Source organism: Xiphias gladius, chromosome 7 (genome assembly GCF_016859285.1).
Source record: "Xiphias gladius isolate SHS-SW01 ecotype Sanya breed wild chromosome 7, ASM1685928v1, whole genome shotgun sequence".
Classification (NCBI taxonomy): Eukaryota; Metazoa; Chordata; class Actinopteri; order Istiophoriformes; family Xiphiidae; genus Xiphias; species Xiphias gladius.
The window spans coordinates 23,295,216-23,314,082 of NC_053406.1; the positions used below are offsets into that span (position 1 = coordinate 23,295,216).

The 18,867-nt window shown below is 41.7% G+C and overlaps 1 protein-coding gene across 1 annotated transcript in view; it reads left to right on the plus strand.

The window, feature by feature from the left end:
* The first annotated feature begins 2,484 nt into the window (after positions 1-2,484).
* Positions 2,485-18,867, plus strand: part of tenm4 (teneurin transmembrane protein 4) — a 147,722-nt gene continuing 131,339 nt past the window's right edge. The window contains exon 1 of the mRNA XM_040130790.1: positions 2,485-2,545. The gene's annotated coding sequence lies outside the window, so the exon portion shown is untranslated. The remainder of the gene's footprint in view (positions 2,546-18,867) is intronic.

Sequence of the window (18,867 nt, forward strand, 5' to 3'; positions counted from 1 at the left end):
CTGTCTTCTGGCTGCTGCCGGGCAGGGAGCGTGCAGTGGGTTTTTAGAGCTTTTAGCGCAGAAAACAGCTGCTTGCTGCAGCCAAAACAACACTGTGAGAGGGAACCAAAACAGTGCGGATGAGGTCGGACAGGTAAACAATGAGCTGAATCACTCACCACAAAGCTCCGTAAAGCTGAAGGGAGCTGCAGATTCAGGTGATAATTCTCCGTAGGTTCATCGCTACTAGCGGCCCCTTTTCACATTGCCATGGGTTTTTTAACACGTGAGGCCACATGAAAATTGGTGCAGAACTGGCAGAATTACTGCCTGCCACCTGCCTGAGCATGAGCCTGTAAGCAGCCTCTCAAACTGAAACTGGCCCCTTTACTCCTGTTGCCTGGGTCAACGGCAAACCTCACATTCTCCCAATGAACCGACCACAATACCAGGCCAGTCTTCAGTTTTACATTTGAAAGCATATTTAACTTTTCAGCCGTCCATTCACAGCCCGTGAGCAGTAAGACTCTGAGCCCGGCCAAGATTAGCTTTTGACAGACAATGCAGTGAATTAAAGGCCACACATGGCCCCTCTCTTGTTCTCTGGGTGACCAAACACACTTCCCGGGCCAGGAACTCTTGACCAGTCTTTTTAACCCACAAGAAGAAACTAGGAATTGGAGAGAAGTGTATGGCAGTGGATTTAGGATCAGAAGCTGGCCAGACAAAAGCGTTATCAGATGGAACAAGACAGATGGTCTCTTTCCTGGGTAGCCTAACAAACTGTAGTGTCAAAGGTTTCAGCACAGGTTGAGGAAAACACTCTGGCATACTGTCAAATGCTGAAATATGTAGTTGTATACTGGTGCGTTTTAGTAATTTATTAAGACATAAGGGAGACTGTTAATATCTAAATGGTCAAACATGTTCATTTAGACTATTTGACTAAAATCCTTACAGCTCAAATACAAAATAGTTTAAATATTACAGTTAATATTAAGATGTTGCTGCTCCTCAAATATTTATCAGGAATTCACAAACAAGTCAAACACAGCTGATTATACATTGACCCCCAGTCTTCAGTTTAATTACAGAAGAAGGGAAAATCCCAATTTAAACAAAAATTACATAAGCGCATCCCTGCAAGGTGAACAAATAGATAAACGGGCGAAGATGTGGGAAGGCTTAAAACAATTCTGTTGAGAACCTTATACAGTGATTATGTGTTCAATATTCAAAGGGAAGACTTGACATCCCATGATCATGATTATGACTTACTGTGGTATATCATAGTTATGAATACGAAGCAAAATTAGGACTTTGTATGACCTTGTACCCTGCAATGATGACTTAGCGTATCACAATTCATCTTTGACAGAACCGAGTGATAGAAAGTTTGTTGAAAACGTTTGTTTATCGTCGTCTCAGGAGAAATTTCCCTTCGGTCATTTACGAAACGGGTCACAAAAGGTCGTCTCACCTGGGCACCACCAGTGTCGCTTGTGTCAGTGCACGGCACCCCCGTACACATTGAACAATACGGAAGCAACAACAGAAGGCATCACACCGGACTAATAATTGGTTAAATAATTAGATGAAATTATACCTAGTCATAACTTTGACTAAGTCTTAACAGGAGAACAGGAGGACATCGGCCATACTTTACATTTTCTTAGTCATCAATATGTTTGGAAACCTCCACTGGTTGAATGTTTTGTCCCAACAGTTTGTTTGTCTATTTGTACATTTCCCTGGATGGGAAAAGGCCTTGTTCTGTTGGGGAAAATAAAATACCATATACCGTGCTGGGGGTTCATAACGTCAAGCCAAACTCTTTGCACATTGTTATTCCCTATAGGATTCATATTATTATTATTATTGTTGTTTTTATCATTATCATTATAGCTATTTTTTTTTCCAGGAGATAAAAAAAAAAGGGGGGGACGGAAAGAGCAGAAACAGCTAAGCATTGGCTATATTTGGAGGGACTATAGGCTAATACCGAAGGGGGCGACCACGCACAGTCGCACGTCCCTGCTCCGAAACCCGTCGGGGACCGCGCAGCCGGTCACTCCCCCGCATAGCGGCCGGCGTGTCACCTCATCTCCCGCCGTGTGTCCGGGGACTATCTCGCCGACCCCCCCCCCCCCGCACAGGATCTCCGCGGCGTTCAGTTGGGTGTGTGCGTGCTAACGCGGCGCCCTGGACGGCTGCCTCGCCTCGTCCGTGTGTGCCTCTCTGACGGCGCCGTGAGCGGCAGCGGCGGCACCTTGGAAGAGCAGAAGGAGGCGGAGGAGGAGGAGGAGGAGGATTTTTTCCCTTTTTTTTCCTTCTCTCTCTCTCTCTCTCTCTCTCTCTCTCTCTCTCTCTACCGTACCGTGTCGTGCACAGTGGAAAATACACTCGCCTGCTCTGGGTACTATCAAAACGAAACGGAGGGAAGAAGAGGAAGGAGACGAAGTAGAAGCATAAGGGCTTTTCTTTTTTTTGGGGGGGGGGCATTCCAGACTATATTAGTGAATTGTCAACGGGACAGGCCTGCCACATTGGATGTCTCTCCAGAATGGTAAGGTTAATGTTAGTGAGATTTTTTTTTTTTTTTTTTTTTTTTGACCAGTGTTGCAGAAAAAAGCACGCAACTGCACGCAGGCATCATGCAGTAGGGGAGCGTACACGGAGAACTAATGTAGGGAGCCGCGATCACTTTCACCACAGACGGATGGCTGTTTTTTTGTTGTTATTATTATTATTATTATTATTATTATGATTTTTTATTTATTTATTTTTTGCATTTGCACTGTTTGTATACGATGCGTCTCGGTGAACCTGCCCATTCGCCCCGCATGTTTTCCCCCGGACGGGGGGCTTCGTGGATGGTGCGGCACGGGAGGCTACCTGCTCCTCGGTTTTCTGCAGCCCACGGGGTCGGCGGACCGCCTCGACGTCGCAGCCGTGCGAATTTTGATAGCCAGCGAGGTCTCGGGAAAGTCCACCGTCGCCGCTCTCCGAGCGGGTTTCGGGCACGGGGACGGACGGCAGCGCGTCCTAAACGGTGTGAGATAGGTAGATAAATAACGGGTGAGGACGGAGACGGACCTGCTTTCTTGCTGAATGTGCCGGAGGAGGACTAAATACGTGCGCTGTCCTTGTGCTCTGTGACTGTCTCCCGATGTGCTGCGAGTCGCATCACTGTAAACGCTGCTTTTCGAATCTGCAGGAGTAGAAAGGGAAATTTAGATTTGTTAAGGTTGGCATTAGGACGCCCCCTTTTCTTTCTTTCCCTTTCTTTCTTTTTTTTTTTAAATACAGGTGAGTCCATATTCAACTTTATAGCAGCCCCTCTATACCGTAGTGTGGTTGCAGTGCCAACCCAGTGGATTGTGGCTGTTTCTGCTGGTCTTGTTTGAAATGGACCGAGGCTTGGTAGGGCTTAGGTAGAACTGAGGAGCCTGTGGTTTTGCTACAGCTTAATAATAGTAAATAGTAATGTGAAAAAAAAAACCCCAAACAGATGTCCTCCCATGAAATAGCTACCGTGGTTTTAACAACATCAAAACAAATGATAAATCGTTAACTAACCATAGTTCTGTTATAAAAGTCATCAAATTAAATTTAACATTTACCACAGTTTAATTTGGCTGCTTTACTTATTTTGTCCTGATAAAAAAAAAATTATGAAACAAGGCCTTAAAAAATTGCATCATCACATGGGGTCACAATTGAACCAACTGAATTAAGTGAACCACATTAAGAAACCTCTCCATTTGAATGTTCTGCAGTTCACAGACTTTTTAGACTGGAGGAGTAAAAGCGTGAGTAGGACCCCTGGGAGTCATTGTTGGGGCCCTACACACGGCTTAGACCAGCTCTGTACTCTGATTGGGCAAGTTGTGAGACAGACACACACACACACACACACACACACACAAACCTCTGAGTGTAGTGATTCAGTAGTACGCATGCTAGTAGTACATTTTAGCTTAAGAAACATTGATTTAAATTATTATTGAAGAACGTATGAAGTAATAAACAAAGTATACCAAGATTTGTGCAAAATGTGAAACGTTAAAGTGAAGTGTGCTGAACTCTTTTTGTGTCAAACCCAGTCTCGTGAAATTCTCGCAAACGGCTCCAAAAAAATCAAATTTTCTCCTAATTAACTGAGAGTTAAAAGTCATTGATCGGTCTGGTACTCTGTGTTATCATCACAGCTCAAGATAAGTATTTGACATCAAAAAAGAGAAATTACCCTAATGTGATCCAAGAGAATGTTTTGATAATTGATTATAAATTGAAGGAAAAAATACTGGGGCATTAGTAGTCCAACTTTTCCCAGGACATGCTGCAGACATGCAAACCATTAACTACTCTGTGCGTGTGTGTGTCGGCGGGGTTGGGGTGGTGGTGGTGGTGGGGGGGGGGGTTGCATAAAGCAGAGCTCACAAGTGCCACCATCGGTCATAGCGGGATCCGTGACCTCAGATATTAGAGGTTAAATCCAGGGGAATCCAGGGGCCCTCTGTCTTCCATGGCAAATGTTTGGCGGAGGCTTCAAATGAGAAGTCTGAAGTTGTTAGGTCCCTTCGAGGTTAACCTTTGTAGAACAAGGCTGCATTCTCCCAGTTGTCTTTGTCGTGCTGATGAGCTCTGAGAAGCAGCCTCGGCACTAGTTCTCTGCATGATAAGAGGGGAAACAGCCCTGCCTCTGTGGTCACAAATGAAAAATCTGTTGCTTGTCTTTTTTTTTTTTTAGCCTTTGTTGTTGTTTCATAGTGAACTGAACGCACAGCTATTCTCCAAAGGGACAGATTGCTGGAAGAAAGATGACATGTAAGTTGCAGTTGAACCTTGTTATATTCCATAAATGATTGCTGTGTTTGAACTGACTGTGGCGGTGTACGGGGGCACAACGATGACAGGGAGGAAAGAATGAAATGCCTCTTTCCCTCCGGAGTTTTTCCGGAGGCATATTGTGTATTTCAAGTAATAATTGTTGTGAGAACTGTACGGTCATCGAGGGAGGGGAATGGCTTTATTTGAGGGAAGTGGACACTCTGGATGGTGGAGAGTACATCCACCATCATCTCGTGTGACTCAGTGGGAAGAGCGTGACACTCAAACATGATGTCATGTTCATCAAAAATAAAAGATAATAAGCTGAAGGGTTTTTACCCTCTCTGCACAGGAGAGAACCTTGAAACTAAATTGATCTCCGTGTCGGTTGAACATTGACATATAAATTATGCATCACCTTTTCCTGTTAATCTGTGCAGTCTGTGATCCGTACAAACTTGCTTTTTCAGCTAAGTAGCATTTAGTGCAACAAAAGGGAGAGGTGAATTTTCTAACCTGGAGCCTTGTGTTTAGTTGGAGCTGCAGTCTGTCATCTTGTGATTTATCACGCATAGAGCTAATGGGTAGCTGTCAGAATTACGCCACTTTATTGGACGTGAAAGCTGCATTCCTTCTCATTCCCCTTCCCTTTCTCTCTCTCTCGCTCTCTCTCCCTCTCTCACACACACAACCCCCTCATGTTTTTCAAATGTTGACTGGACGGCTCTAGACTTTGTGTGATAACTTGTGATTACTGCAGAAATCGAAAGCATGTGGTGTTACCGAGTGACCAACTGACTGTTGCAAAGCGGTTACTCTTTGTGGACAGTCAACATTTTCGTTCGCGGTGCAGCTGATTTGCAAATCTCAGATTTATATCCGGAACATCATATTCAATTTCAATTCAGTTCGGTTTTATTTAGATAGCGCCAAAATCATAGCATACATGATCTCAAAGCACGTTACAGATTAATTTCAAGACCTTGCAATTTTACAGAGAGAAACCCAAACAGTTCCCACCATGAGCGAGGACTTGGCGACAGTGGAGAGGAAAAACTCTCTCTTAACAGGAAGACGCCTCCGACAGAATTGCACTCCGGGTGGGTGGCCGTCTGCCTCGACCGGTTTGGTTGAGAGGGGAGAGATGGGGGAGAGAGGAGGATATGAAATCGCTATTTTGTGCTTTATATGCTGATTCACTCCAACTGGACAAGCAGAGAATTGAAGTGAAAGTTATTTTTTGTTGCTGTCGTCGACCTGACCTGGGTTTAAAAAAATAGAATTACGGTATATTGTTTGGTTGAGGCGGTAAAGCTTCAGGGGTTTGTTGTGAGATGGTGAATCAAGAAAAGTTAAAATGACAAGCATCTAAAAAGACATTTAAAAAGCTAAGGACGTTTTAAATAACTAAAGAGCCTGAACATTACAATGCAGAGCAGTCCCTAGTCGATTTTGCCTTGGTGTTAAAATAAACATAACACAAGAACTTAACTTTGAAGTATTCATGCTATAAGACTGTTATGCTGACTTCTATGCATTAGGGCACATATCATTGAGTAAACAAAGAGAAATCTTAATTCCCTCTTTACAAGGAAATGTTCAATTTCGTCTTTTTTTTATTAGGCTTCACATACAGTTTTCTTTTTTTAATTGAAAGGAGATATGACAAGAACAAAGAAACATTTGATCTCCCATCTAGATATTTTGAGACCCCAAATAAAGCCAAGACTTGATTGTTTTTTCTTTTTTTTGCATCTTAATGAGGGATTAGCCCCCTTATTAACAGCATTAAACATTAACTCAATTTGGGTGGATATGTTGTACGTGTCTTGCACATTCTGTTATCCTGGAGCATTGCAGTTTCTGCTGTTTCCTCTAAAACTACCAGATCCATTTTTCAAGGAACTGGAATCTCACAGCTGTTTGGTGCTCTGAAAGTCAGAATCACTCAAACAAAGTACTTGAGGAGCGAGGTTGGGGTTGAATTTATGCACTTGAGCCCCCAGACACAGGGTAGTGTTTCTCCTCCTGGGCACACGGCAACAGACTCCCCTTTGTATCCGACATTTCGTAGTACGCATGTAGCAATTTTTAAGATGACTCTCGTTTCTACGGAAGCTAATGACAGTCTGCAGGTGTGGTACTCATTATCCTCACATACTCTACTTTGATGCACTCTTGTCTGGCCAGTGCTGTTGCAGAGCATTAGACTGTTCAAGTTTTGCTTAAAATCTGCTATCCTCCTCACATAATTTCGGATGGCTTTGGAATATTTCACAGAGCAGAAAGATCATCCTCAGAGTGGGCTGGGCTGTAGTTGAGGCGGGAGCATGTCTACAGTGATGGCCCTTTTTTGAATTCCCACCTCATGCATTAATCCTTCATCGCTGACATAAATAATGCAAACAGTCCTTCGTGTATGGGACACAGAAGAGCCAATTTTATATACTTTTTTGCAGTAAAATTTCTCACCAGTTGCCAGACCTGCATTTTATTTTGTCTGAGGGATGAAAGGATGTTTTTGCTCCAAACGCTTGATTTCATTTATAAAGGGGAAAAAAAAAAATTCAGAAGTGGTACAAGAAATATAACTTTTTCATTGGCTACAACTGGTTCTCTCTCTCCACTGGCTACATGAACCACCAGAAATCTCCAGAGTCTTAAAAAAAACTTAATCTTTAAATTCACAAGGCTGGTACTTTCAACAGGGCTGCGAAAATACAAACACAGTGTATTTCCTGGTGTACAGGATGTAAGATCTTTTACATTTGAGCAGCCAAAACGAGGGTTTTTTTTTTTTTTGTGGTCATTTTCGATTCTTTTTCGAACCTTAGAGGAAATAAACATGCGTAGAAAGCATGAGTATGCCTTAGACCAACAGTCTCGTTCACATACTTTAAACATTGTTCTGGAGTAGTAGCAGGATGCGCAGCCATCTCGGGAGGGTCATTAGATCTGATGGGTGCCTTGCATGGTTGTAATAATATGAGGCCATTTTACAGGACCAGGTGCACTTAGCGGTGCAAAAAACTGTTCCCTTTGCATATTCCCATGTCCTCAGATGATACTGCTACCAGCCAAGTGCATTCAAGAGTGTTTCCTGAACACTAGGACCTGATCTGATGCTTTCCATGATGGAAGTTCTGGATTGTCCTTGTTGAAGAATGTCAGTCGTGACAGTCGGAGAGATTGTTACTGACCGTAGCACAGCACAAAATGTGATTGCAACCCCCCCCCCCTGAAAATGAGTTGCCATACTTCACAAATGCACAGATACTCCTTTTTTCCAACCATCAAAGTTACTGTTTGTAAATGTACAGGAAGTGGGCTGTCAAAACTTGAATAAGGTCCAATGGACAACTTTTTTTTTTTTTAAATCTTTGGATTTTACATAACTTTTAAATGGAATTATTTTTCTAAGTCGACACAGAATCCTCATCAGAGCCTGAATCTAGTGTTACGTCGGACACTGTGAGACACAGGTCATGGGTCTAACGTCAGCAGCTTTTCTCTAGAAAACACTCCGTTGCTTCTTCAATTTACAGAAAATGCTCCTGTCGCCAGGGGCTGACGGTGGCGAGTTGTGGCTGATAGTCCAGCCTTTTAGTACAGCACAGCGACAGTGTAGCATGGTGGGAAGCGTACGCCGTCACACAAACCCCGGCATGTGTGTGCTGTAAAATGTCAGGGGTGCGGCGCTGCCCTCGTAGCGTGGGTCCGCCTTTTTCCTTTACGTCAAGTAACGTAGAAAAGCGATGTTTGAAGCTTTCTGAAGGACCACTCCTCCATCACTCAACCTCCATTTATAGCTAGATGCAACGCCAGCTTGTGGCTTTGATGGTATGATCTATTCAAAGTAGCATATATTAAACAGTGTGCTGGGTCTAATCCACTTATGTTTGTTTACCACAATGTTGCTTCTGTGCATTGCTACAAAGGTGTCACAGGAGGTAGTCATAGTTTATGTACCACAGAGACATAAATCAAATGTCCACAAGGCTAGCTAGATCAGAATTACACCAGTGTGGCTGACTAACTGAAAACATTTTTTGATCTTTGCAGATTTTGCTCAAATGTGCGAATACAATGGAGGCTTGTGGCAGAAAATAAAGTTAACAAAGATAAAAACTGAAAAACAAAAGACAAAAAAAAGCTTCAAAAACTAAATGTCAAAGTCATCAGACAGTTTTCTCTAATAGAACAGAGTTGTAGTTGCTGAACTAACAGATCTTTATGTCTGATTGTCCATCATGCAATAAAAACTCTCCACTGATGGAGCGAAATTGAGGCTGACCGTTTCAAACTGCTCCCAACTACTGCTCACAGGCTCGCCCTGTCCGACTGTTAAGTCAATGTGTTTGCCACCGCCAGAGTTTAAATGCACTGCAGCAAATTGCCCCACTCATGTTGCTGTGTATGTGCTGTAGCCCGCTCCAGCTATGGACAGCGAGATACAAATGCTAGTAAATTAATGCCTGAACTTCAGCTCATGTTGAACTAGGAGAAAAAAAAAAGCGCCGTGGATAATAAGATGTCCAGACAGTGTTTCAAGGTCACATTATGAGGGTGATTTAGCTGACAGGCATCACATTCCTTGCAGCTATCAGACTAACAAAGTGGTATATTATATTTTCTGCATCTTCGAACGCCCCCGTCACAACAGCCTCCCCAGTGGCATTTCATCATGACCAGGATAATCTTATGCAAGATAGTGAAACGGCAGTTAATTTGCAGGTAATTAAACCCCAGTGACTTACAGTCGGAAAATCAACATATACTGTACTGTTAGGCTGCAGTCAATATAGCTGTGTAATGTTTTGAGTTGATGATATGGCTACAGCACTGTCAGGACCTTATTTGTATCTAAAACAGTGTGAGGATTTTTTTAGAGGAGAGGTGGCAGCTCATAAAAATTGATATCTGCTGATCTGATACTGATTTGTTAATGTGGCATTTTCCCACAGCAGTGAGTGGTAGGTTGAATAAACAGCCGTAATGTCTTTGTTTTCAGAAGTACTGTGCATACTGGTAGCCCGAAACATGAACATGGGATTTTATCAGCTGGTTTTTTTTTTGTTTTTGGTTTTCTTTTGCATCTTTGAGGGAGTAGTTGCTGCTGTGGTTTTACTTGAAAAATCGAAGATTTGTTGGATCTGGGTTGCTTGCAGCTCTAAAGAACAATCTGATATGGTAGAACACGCACTCATTTTGAAATGGGATGCCGCATTCATGTTTTGTACTCAAAATACTTATGTTGGCCGGTCTTATGTTGTAAGCCTGATGTTGTAAGCCCAAGTTCATAGCTGTGTCTCGAAGGAGTCTCGTGTGGATCAAACATGGCCGATATCCATGTCTGTGCTGAACAATGAAGTTTCAGAAGTCTATGGTACAAGAAATCTGATCTGTTGCTTTTCTGATATAGCAAGTAACCCCCCTCGATAAAAAAGAAAGTTCTTTGACTGATCGTTTCAACTTTTTTTTCGCTGTGTAGCTGTGTTTGATGCCAAAAAAAGAAAGTCAGGAATGTTTGGGTAATCATCAGGTTATACGTCTTTTGTTATTTAAAACTTGATACGGTAATTTAACTGGCCCCATTTAATCTGGAAGCCATTTATTGGTTGTGCCAGTGGTTACAATGGGTGGACAGATAACATGCAGTTTTTTTACAATAATAATAAATTATTAACCATGGATGTACTTGGTTCTTAGCATTACAAATGAATCTCTTGGATACTAGATTGCACTTGAGAACGAGGCTTTCTGCAGTAGGCATCATGAAAATATTCCTGTGTGGTTTATTTCAGGCATGACTGGGGGAGGCCTATTAAAATTTTACTCTGCAGTATTACAGACCAGATTTAAGGTTTAACTTCACAGTGCTTGACTTCAGTGCTGAATTCCTGTCAGAACTCATGCTAATTTGTTGCTGCGAGTTTAAGATGTGATTGCTATGGCAGGTGTCTTTAAAGGATACAAATTAGGGCTACATTAGAGGGAAGGTGCAGGATATTTAGAAGCTTATCATACTCCTCAGTGATTAACCTCCCACTTAAGACATTAAAACATTTCCAGATCAGAGTTGTTTTATTATAAGACTGGTACCAGCTTCCTGTCAGCGTCTGTTAGTACCTCATCTTGCAAATTCCTTGCAAGTAATTTTATATGCTTCTGAAATCGTAGTGAAAGATAATGAGTTACAGAACTATTTCAAAGGATATATGTATTTAGCCATGATTAAAGAGATTATTTTTGGGGGGTTCATTTTTTCTTTTTTTCCCTCTTACCCAGTAAGACGACCACACAGATATTTTTTTTCCGTGTCATTGGGAGATGCTGCTTGAAAGTACGTTAAATCAGCTCATGGATGTCCATAGGATAAATTAGCTGCTGCCCTCTTCAACACCAGGGGTTTACTGCCCGCTGCCACCTGAACCCTTAGACATTTAAGGAATCGACAAGTGTACAAGCTCAGTTGGACAGAACACTAGTAAAAGAAAAACTGTATGATACTTTTGTAGCCGGCAAGGCTAAAAAGTTGATTTGACAACCAAAGTACGCTTGGCGGACATGCTACAGTAACCATGACATTATGGGATAGTGTAGTCTTCCTGTGGCCGTCACGATGGCTCTGGAAACATTTATTTGGCCAAAAGAGTGATGAAATAATTTTGCGGTCTGTAGACTGTGTGTCTCACTAATCCGAGCAATCAGATACCGTCGCAGGAAGGAAACTATCCCCCTTTGATTATGTCCATGTGCATGTCACTTCACGTCAAGGGTCGGGTTTAGAATAGTTTGTTTGACAAGGGATGAGAGACATGAGAAGTTTCTTTTTGTACAGTATAGGTCCTGGGCCAAAGTTTTGACTGAAAACTAGCTCAAACTGGCTAGCTTTACTCTGAGATATCAGATTGCTGCCAATTTTTTTTTTCTCTCTCTTTTTAAATCCAACCAGACACCCGGTGACATTCATTACGTGACATCGTGATTGTGCCTCTTTTTTGAATGTATTTGGTAACGAGAATTTTGGGTCCCAGGTGTTTTTAAGTATCCTTTTGAAGTCTTTTTAAAAAAAAAAAGACATCCGTTTCCCTAGTTGTGCAAGTCATGGGAAACCCAATGGGCGCAAAAGTCTTTTTTTTTTTGTTCCTGCAGAAAACTAGCATACGTTTGAAACCTGCTCCACACCTGCATAGGGAAGTTTTCAGGTGCCGGCGAAAGCTGAAAGCCAGTTGTCAATATATTTTGCAAGTGTTAGGCAGCAAAGTGGAGTGATAGCTCTCAAGGGGCCTGGCCTTAAGCTGTTATTCTATAAATATTAATAAAGCTGACTAGCTTGCCTGGAAGGAAGCTAACAGTTTGCTCATGTCACAGACTGAGTTTCAATGTGACAAGATGTGAAAAGAGTGATGGGATGACAAAGAGGCGGTAAGATGACATTTAGTGACAGGCCTCATTTTTCAAATATGAAATGCCATCAATGAAAACAGAAGCGGAGTCTGCTGACCTCTCCCTCACAAAACCGTGACCAAACAAACAATACCCCTGCTGGGTTTTATGTTTTGTTTATTTATTTATTTTTAAGGTCACCGCATAACAAAATACGTCCACACAATTTATTGGAGGAGGTTGCTAAAACATCGACTGACTGACAATTTTGGATACATTTGGAGACATCTCTAAAGAAATGTAAAATTATACACATGCACGATAGTTACGCTGGTTCATTCAAGAGAACGCATTTGAGCAAGCTTTACGTCTTCCTGGCAGCAAATCTGAGAATATTTTTCCAAGTGAGTACTAAGTGAGTGCAGATTATGAGTACATAATCTGATTACTGTCAGTTTAGTTTGCTTCGGAAGTTCAACCACCGTTAGCCATATTGTGTAAAATCATTATAGTGAGTAAAAATTTCACACTGTAATTGCCTTATTCATTTCAGACACATGTTTCTGTAACATGACAAGTAACCTCTGTTTGACCTATTTTCACAAAAAGGTCTGTAAAATGATTATTGTACTTTTCTTGCAATCGGATTACTTGAAAAAGTTGCATTCAGGGCCTTTAAGACACTGTGCAATGGTATCCCATTTCCTGACCATTTCTTTTTTTCCGTTCATGGCTGCAGAACTGTGCCTCACAGTGACCAGTTTAATCCACACGGCTGCTCAGCTGGACGACTAATGGAACCATCAATGTAGACAGGCATAGAAGGTTTTGGCTGCCGCCGATGTTGTTCTGCCAACACGCTCTTGTTGCATAAAACAAGGACTTAGCAACAGCACAGTGCTTTGGTATATCTTTCATGATCTGCAGTACAGGCAGATATTGCTTCTGTGAGAGCTGAGAGCAATTATCAACTATTCAAAATCACCCGTGAAAACTATATTAATAGCTATTAAAGTTGAATAAATGAATTTTCATGAAAATGTAGCACCCGCTGTAAGTCGGAGGAAAGTTTTCTGATCTTTGTTTGGGTTCTAGTTAGACCCCCCCACGCTGGCATTACATCCAGCCTGCTGAGGTGCCAGGGAGCAAGACACATTGGTGCCTGGTTCTGGGGCACAGTTCTGTAGCCATGAACAGAAAAAAATGGTCAGGAAATGGGATACCATTGCACAGTGCCTTAAAGGCCCTGACTGCAACTTTTGAGGCCTATGGTATACAGTATTGGTTGTTCCATGTTTCTCACCTTCATTCATTTTTGTCGTAGACACATTTAGATTGTTGTTCGATGCAAAAGGTGTTATTAGATGCGACAGTTTGCTGTATCGGCCACGGTAGTAGAGTACTTGCATCCAATTCAGGAAACTATCTGAGTAGCATGCGTCATCAGGAATCAGAAGAAGTGGTCGACCATGAAGATTCTGGCTTATTGGCGTTTTCTTCGAATTGTGTGGCAAGTGGCATATGATGACTACACGCTTGAAAGAAAGATGAAGTTGCTTTGTTTGTCTTTTATTGTTTGTTGCCTCTGAGTAGTACGTCATCAGTAGCACTAATATCGGCTCTACTCTGTGGATCGCAGATGCCGCCCGTGTTCATGTTTTTGTGCCAAATTTTGCCGTAACAAAAACTGAGATAAATCTACTTTCGGCTCCTCAATACATCACTGCCTGAAATTACCTTTTTAGTAGTAATTAATGGGCATTTTTGATTCACCATTTGGTTGTCGTCAGCTCTTTAGGCTTCAGCAAAGATGCATTCTCAACATTTACCATCTAACTCACAGTACACTATGCTTTGAGGTTATCTGTTTGTTTCCCTCAAATAAGTATTTTTTTCATCCCTAATGCCCACCTAACACCAAACAATGAAATACAACATAGCCAAACCAAACTATAGGAAAAGAATTGTAAAATAATTTGTCTACAATCATCTATACATTCTTTCCATATTTCTTTTCACATTCCCGTCGCACATTAATATTACTGAACCTAATGAAATTGTCTTTAATGGTATATGATGGCATGGTTAGTTATTCCCCCCATCATTACCACTATATATTGCATGTGGACATAATTTAGTTTTATCCAAAGATTAAACAGTTGCATTTACAGACATGACTTCAACATGACAACCATTATGCAAAAGCCTTGTTCTCTTGTTTTACGGTATCCAAAGCATTTGTGTTAATGGCATTTCACACCAGTGAGGAGATAATTCCTGTGTGGTAAAGTGTAAAATTGTGCAGCTTTGATGTTAAGCGCTTTATTTAAGATTCAAGATGAGAGTGTTAATTAGTTGACAAAAATCTTTTTGGTTCTAGGAGTTTTTTTTCCCCTTAATCCCTCCAGCCTGAGATTAGGTTGCTACATTTCAGTTCAAAGAAAACAGATAACAACAATGATTTACACATGTAAGGCAGTGTACCTGTATACATTTTATTAATATTAAAATCACAAAAAGCATTTTTAGGCTGCCACATTTTGGCTCTCTGTTTGAGTCATTTCTAGAATAAGCCATTTTTCATCAAGGTATCTATGTCCAAAATGTTGCATACTAAAATGCTGCGATACAGTTTATATCAGAAATAATCAAGGTAGCCCAGTGAGGGGTAAAAACTTGACCAGACCGACAGTTTGTGATCCCGGTGTGGATGGTGAAAAGCCTCAGTGAATCATGACATCTAAACACGCAGCAGGTCAAGCAGTGATATTAAAGAGCTCAAGGAATATTTACCTTGACAAGGTGTCAAGGCAAGCAATTTCATATTTCATAGTATTTAGAGAGAATGTCTGGCAAAATAAGGGAACATATGGCCACATTGAATGTTGTAGCCCGTGTCCCCTCTAAAATTATTGTGGATCCTGTAATGGTAGATATTGATCGGGCTGGGCTTTTGTACTGTCTCAGGCATTTCAATTCAGTGCAGAGAAGGCACTGCAATTGTTTCCACAAAAAAAAAAAAAAAAGGCAGGAAAATGCTTACTTTGGTGATGTGATGGAGATGGAGATTAGGTTTGTCCAAACTACCGTACGTCCCTGTACGCTGCATTGTTCCTTTCATTCATTCTTTGCAATATTTAGATTTAGCCACCAACAAAAAGTGCTAAAATACCCAATTATAGATGTTTCTAACAAACAGGAAGTCAACAGTCTCTATCTCCAGAAGTTAACGTTTCCTGCAACAGCTTCACAATAGAAGCTTTTTGTAGGGGTGCCCCAGTGGAGGGCTTTTATTTTGAAGCATTTACACTTACAGAACACTTCATGACAGCTCAAATAGCAGAGGGGGGTGGGGCGAAACAGAAAATAGTGATGCTACCATCTGATGAAAGTTAGAACCGAACCGTATGAGTAAAAGAAAACTCCAGAGAACAGTGAATCCCAAATTACTCTGGAGCAAAAAAGGAAAACAAACAAACAAACAAAAACTACTGAAATCTAAATATATCAAGTAATTTGACTAGATATATTTTGTAGCTAAACATGTCGTGCCAATCAATTCCCCATGAGTTGTTTAGATTTCAGTTGATGTCAGGGACCCATCCTGACTTGGCCCTTCTCCCAAGCAGGACCCCGTTATGTCCGTGCGTCAGTGTGGTCGCCCCCTGCTGTGAGGATGCAGTGCCAATAGAAGCCGGTACGGTGCAATGTCGTGCCAGTGGAAAAAAATCATCACAGTTGTACATCATCAGTCACTTCACAAACTTCAGCTGCCAAGTTCTGATGTGGGTCGTGCGTGCATGCAGAGCGAGCGACAGCGGGAAGCTGCAGCAGAGCCGGGCAGTCAAAGAGTGAGTGACCCGCCTCTTATGCAGAACGTACTGGATCAATGTTGCTGCGTTGCACTCTGCTCTGTCCGAAACCTAAAAGTTACCATTACTAATGAGGCCACTGAAAGATTGTTTTGCAACTGTCCTGGAAAAAGTAGGTGATGTCACATCTTGTAGCTGCAGGAATAAGAAAAACAACAACAAACCGAGAACTGTTTTTTTTTGGGGTTTTTTTGTTTTTGTTTTTTGTTGTTTTTAGAAACATGTTAATTAGTTTTTGGATGTTTTTCTTGTCAAATACTAACAGCTGTCCTAACACACAGCTATTAGCAACTAGTGCTGTTTCTGCCACTGTGTTACCTAGATACAACTCTTTCTTAGTTATTCAAAAACAAAATTAACCTCATGTACTATATAACAGTCGAAAATACACCGGGTATCACAGATGCATATTTTGAAACACAACCAACTGTGCACAACGACAGTCTCTGTGCAGTGCTTGCACATCACAGTGCTTTTGTGTGTGTGTTGGTCTCAGTGTGTGCGTATCTGTGCAGCTGAGTAGATGACCACACTCTCACTCTTCATCACTTGAAGAGTGAGATGGAGAGTCACAGAGAATGGGCAACTCACATAGTGCTTGTGTCTCATTTTTACCTCAGCATCTTAACTAAGACATGACAGAGCTGGAGCAGGAGGCAAATCAAACGGGCCTACCGGTCTGAGCCAGCATTTTGTGCCTGTGTGTGTGTGTGTGTGAAATCAAATAACACCGTTACTGACAATCTGTTTTTTCCCTCAATGTTTTTCAGTTAATGCAGCGAAATGAGCGGGTTTGGGAAAGCTCTGAGGTCTGGCATAATATTTATTACAATCTGAGCTCTTTTATAGAGGACATATAATTCCGTTGGTGCTGTAACATTTTCAACAGCCTTAATTTATGTATTACTGGAAAAATTTTGCAATGGTACTTAGCATTTAGTTGGCTTGTCAATAGGGCTGTATTGCAATATTGCGGTTTTCGTGACAGTCCCACTGTGACATGATGTTCATAATGTTCTGCAAAAACACTTTTGGGGCCCTTATTCAACGCCAGGACTCAGGAACAGAAGGGGAGATTTTGCCAGACACTGAATTGGTGACACTAACCTTGGGTGCCCACCTTGAAACCTTTGATTGCATAGATCGCCTGTGCTGCCGAGTTGAAAAGTCTTCACTACAAATACCACGTGAGTCTGTACAGACATGGAAGGAAACTGCAACTTGACTGGTTGGCAGAGGCATACGACTGCGAGGCTGTTTCAGTTGTTTTGATAAGTGCTTTTCCCAGCTGTTAATATTATGTAAACAGTATTTTGAACTCTTTGATTAATTGACTGACCTTTGGTCAGAAAACACTAATAAGCTGAGCATTGCTGCTGAAGGAAGTTAGAGAACAGAAACCGTTTGATGGGCCTCTGCATAGGCATGTGACCTTTTACACAATAATGCAATGTATTCTTGGATCAGAGAGCATATTCTTAATTTCACAGCCAGCTTGCATTTTCAGAAAATCCTGCTTGCAGGTTCAAGTGTTTTGTTGCCATTTGATATGTAGTACATGTGCACTGTTGAATAAGTAATGGGTTCGCCACAGCACGCATGCATTAACAGTCTAGATCAGCGGAGTTGCTCAATGCACGTCAAACCCGCTGACTTTCCCAAGAGCCCTTACAGCCTTTTCCAATTTGAAGCATCTGCCCCAGCGCTGCACAAAGTTTTTGTTATGTAAATATACACAACCTATCAGTCTAAATCATAAAGTGGCACTGCAAGATAGAAGAGCCCCCAACCCCCTTCTTACTCTCGTAAAGAGAGATGGCAGACCGGGAGACCGGAAAACATGAGGGAGCTTCGTGTAGTTTATTGATGTACATTTTTTTCAGTTACATTTACGCTGCATTTTAGTCCTACCAACGTAGAAAATCAATGAGTTCATCTTATATCTGTGCTGGTTTTGTTATTCTGTCTTACCTGCTGATTATATGCTTCACTAGTCATGTCACTTATTCATATACTGTAATATAACAGGTTGGCTACTGTATGATGAAGCCTCTTGATCTCAGCTGACTCCCAAGTGGCACCATTTTTATTCTGAATCGAGGGGGTTGAAGTCAGTCCATATACTAAGCTGCTGCTGGTGGGGAGGGGTTTTCCAGCAGAACAACGGGCTTCAGAAGCTGTCTGCTCCCAAAACATGTCCAATAGAAGCTGATTTGAGATGCATGTTGTCAGAATGTCACATTGCAGGTGGGAGTGTAAACCTTAGCCAGTGGTGTATGCAGGTCCCTCAAAATAACATGTTAAGGATCAGCACAAGTTTAGGAAAGTAAATCCGATGACTGTTTCCTCAGGTTTTGTCCCTTAATTTCTGAGTATATGAAAAAATGAACTTTTTAAATCAGGAGGAAAAGAGCTCTGGAACCTCTCTGTCTCTCCCTCCTGCCCACTGTGCCACCCACACACTGCCTCATGTCTCTGTTGCCCGACTTCTCATTGTTCAATGCAGTGTTGTGTAAAATGAACAACTTGGTGGAAACGCTTTCTTGCTTTTTGATCTAATTTTATAAAAGGGATTTTTGCATTCCTCCAGTCTCTCCTGGGTTATTTTTGCTCAATTTGGATAGTGCAGTTATTAGAAGCAAACGTGGGGGTGATCGTGCATGGGCCAGCTCGGCCGGTAGCATGGCAAATTTGCTGTCCCCGCAAAAAAGGACTCTCTGTTTTCATCGGAATAACGATGGTGGTCAATATTGATTGCTCTGATTCATGCACATGATCATCAGTGCAAAAAAGT